This window comes from Frankliniella occidentalis, unplaced genomic scaffold (assembly GCF_000697945.3).
Source record: "Frankliniella occidentalis isolate FOCC.00 unplaced genomic scaffold, Focc_3.1 Scaffold9, whole genome shotgun sequence".
Lineage (NCBI taxonomy): Eukaryota > Metazoa > Arthropoda > Insecta > Thysanoptera > Thripidae > Frankliniella > Frankliniella occidentalis.
The window spans coordinates 1,267,279-1,270,729 of record NW_026267139.1 but is presented as its reverse complement, the minus strand read 5'-3'; the positions used below and the strand labels follow the sequence as shown (position 1 = coordinate 1,270,729).

The window sequence follows — 3,451 nt, the reverse complement described above, 5'->3', positions numbered from 1 at the left end:
CCCCCCCCCCCTCTTCCCTCCCCCCCTCTCTCCCTCTCTCTCTCTTTATCCCGTTTTCTTCTGGGGGTGGGTAGGGAGGAACAACCTTTTAGAGAACATCATGACGTTTCCTAAGGTTTGGGAGCCAGCTTGACCATGTCGGGCTCTGTCCGCACTAATACATCAGCCCTTCAACTCTTAAAGAAGCGTTCAACAGCGAGTTGTGCTTTCTGAAGTGTTCCACTCGGTAGTTATGTGAAATTTGTTCAACTCGGTTCAACTCGATACAGTTGTCACTTTCCAGTGTTCAACTCGGCAGCTGTGCATTTGTTAAGTGCTCTAATTTCTTTAGTCGAACACACTTTTTTGGATTGGACACAGTCTGTGAGCAGCGGGGACAAAAAAACAAAAAAAAAGAAAGAAATCTACAATCAAACAACAGGATAGAAGGCTTTTACCCACAAATAAGTGCTGCAAAAATAACATCGATAATCCTTTCCTCGTTGGTGCCTGGGCGGTGTGCGAAGGGTGTCTGGCTTAAGACAGGGTCGCGGAGACTCGCCCCCCCCCTCCCCTTGGCTTTACGCGATGACCAACATCCCCCCCCCCTTTTGCCCCTTTCCCCCGGGTGGCCCATAGTGTCCCTGCCCCCTACCGGGCTGATATGATTGCAGGGGCCCATCTCCCAACTTGGAGTGGAGTCCACGAAGGAGCCCCCCCCCCCCCTGATATTCGTAGCCCCACTGCTGCGCTCCGGCCCATCATGTAGTGTTTGCAGTTACAAAGGGATGCTCCTCAGGCCCCAGGACCTCTGTTTAACCGGGGGTTGGAAGTCCTGGAAAGTTTTCGGAAAATTTCGGGGAAATGTCTTTAAAAAAAGGAAAATTTTCGTGGGAAACGATGAAAAATTACAAGACTTTGGAAGTTTTTTGTTGTTTCCCGGAAATTTCCGGGACTTCTTTTTTTTTAAAAAAAAGCGGAAAATCTTAGAAGTTTTTCACTCTGGAAGTTTTTTTTTCCTACGGAAATTTTTCGGAATTGTTTTAAGAAATTTCCAACCCTAGCCACGGCAGTGGAGGCGGGCAGGGAATCTCTCCCTCTCCCCTCACTATGCTCAATTGCTGCCCCCGTCCCCAAACTCGTGTTAGTTGGGTCCATGGGGCTTATATCGTGCCCACTTAAAAATGCATCAGCTGCCGACCGCGTCATGCGGCGCGCAGCCGGGCAGAGGAGGGGGGCGCCGGGGCGCCGGCTCCAGCAAGTTCGACGGGAACACCGCGGCCACCGCACCCACCGCACCACGCCCACCACCGGAACGCCCCCTCTAGAACGCCCGCGTGCCGTGAGTGGGGTGGCCCACCGGCTGCTGTCGCGGTTGCGCGACGGACAAGTTGGAGTGACCAGAGAGCACACCCTACTCCCCCTCGCGACCGCGAAGTCTGTCTCTCTGTCTCTCTCTGTCTGTCTGTCTGTCTCTCTCTCTCTCTCTCTCTCTCTCTCTTTCTCTCTCTCTCTCTCTCTCTCTCTCTCTTTCTCTCCCATCTACACACGCACAAAACTGCCCTGTTTTGATGGCGTTAGGCGAGCAGGGCGGCCAGCCGACCCCGCCACGCGCTCCGCCAAGCAACGCTCCGCCACGGCCCGCCACGCCCCGCCACGGCCCGCCACGCTCGATCCTCCCCCAGCCCGCCCCAGACAATGAACTAAGTCGTCGTCGACTTGTCGCCGGCAAAGTGGTTGGCGGTCGGGGCCGTTCCCTCCCTTCTGCCCCCTCTCTGTATCTCTCTCTTCCTCGCTCTCTCCCTCCCTCTCTCGTTTTCTCTCACTCCCCCCTTCTCCCTTTCCTCCCCCCTCTCGTTCTCTCTCGCTCTCTCTCCACATTGTGCGCGCGTTACAATAACACTGTAAGTCATACACGGCCCCATGTACTTAATTCACATCTCTCTCTCTCTCTCTCTCATGCACAGCACCAGCTGCTACCACTCTGATGAATAGCACCGCCTTGAGTCATTATACAGTATCAAGACGCTCTCTACCCGCTCTGTATAATATTTTTGCCAAGGTATCTCTTTCGTTATCTTTCTAGCTCTCTCCATCTCTCTGTCCCTCTCTCTGTCTATCTGTCTGTTTGTCTCTCTCGTTTTCCCGCTCTTTCACACTCTCTCACGAATGCTGCGGGTCCTCTAGAAGTCGCTTCCTTGCATTGCTGCGCTCTTGCACTCCTCGCGCCTTGCTCGGGACTTTGGCGTGCTACTTAACCATACTCATTACGCTCTCTCTCTCTCTCTCTCTCTCTTTCTCTCTCTCTCTCTCTCTCTCCCCACTCGTGCTAGCTGCTGATAGTCGCCCGCCCCGCCTTCCTTCTCCGACAAGGAGACCGTCACCTCATTGGCGGAGAGTCTCCACGGCCCCTTGGTGTTTACGTTTCATTACTGGGCCTATCCTTCTGGAGAAAGAACAATGATGTGTCTGTCGGTTGCCCCCACCCATTAGGGTTGGAAGCCCTGGAAAGTTTTCGGAAGAAATTTCAGGAAATTTTCCAGAGAAGCAGACTTTTTGGGGGAACATGGAAAATATCCCACACTTCGAAAGTTTTCTGTTACTATCCGGATTGAATTCTAGAAGGCAGAAACACGATTCAATTTGTCTTTTGTTTAGGTATATTAATGAATACTGATTAAATATCAACTTGTCTTCAGAATAAGCACCAAAGTGTAAAGAGGAAAATGCTTACTCTGTAATAAAAGACCATCGCGATTTTATGTAATTTTCTCTGTTAATTTTTGATAACGAAACCTTCGTTTTTAACAAATTGAGATGCATCGTTATTTTACGAATTGCTTTGTAAAATCCAAAGCTCTAACTGAATAGTATCAGACTTGGTCAAATTTTATGACTTATGACATAAAAATGTGCATTTCATTTCGAAATACATCTGTAACGTTGCGAAATATTTTGTAAATGAACACTTAAGAAATGTGTTCGTAAATTATTTTTTACAATTGTAAACAATTGCCTCCTTTTTTTTTTGTAAAATCACGAAAACTCTTTACAGTGTATAACTAATGAATATTCTCTGAAAATCCCACCATAGGACGGTTTCACTGCTGTGTGCGCGCGCGCGGGCGTGTGTGTCTGGTGTGCGTGGTGCTTGCTTACCTGGCCAGTTTTCGATAGCGGGTCTTAGCTCCAGCTCCCCGTTGGATTATCAAGTTTACGACGATTTTGAAAGTTTTGAAAGTGTCACAGAATCATGACAGTGCAGCGTGATACGCCGAACTGTCAACTTTGGGGTAAAGCTAGTGCACAGAACGCGTGAAATTAAAAAGTCACTGAAAACTCGCTTCTGCCTAGTTTTTTTTTTTTCATCGCTCGCTAGTTTTTGCAGCAGCCGCACGATTTCTCTTTCCACTTTGCGCCTACCGAGTTAATTGCCAGGGCGAGCACATTTACAGCGCCAACAAAAAAAAAA

At 49.3% G+C, this 3,451-nt stretch overlaps 1 protein-coding gene across 1 annotated transcript in view; it reads right to left on the bottom strand.

Moving 5' to 3' along the window:
* Positions 1 to 3,451, bottom strand: part of LOC113211887 (glutamate receptor ionotropic, kainate 2) — a gene marked incomplete in the record, with an annotated part of 188,040 nt that overhangs the window by 168,803 nt on the left and 15,786 nt on the right.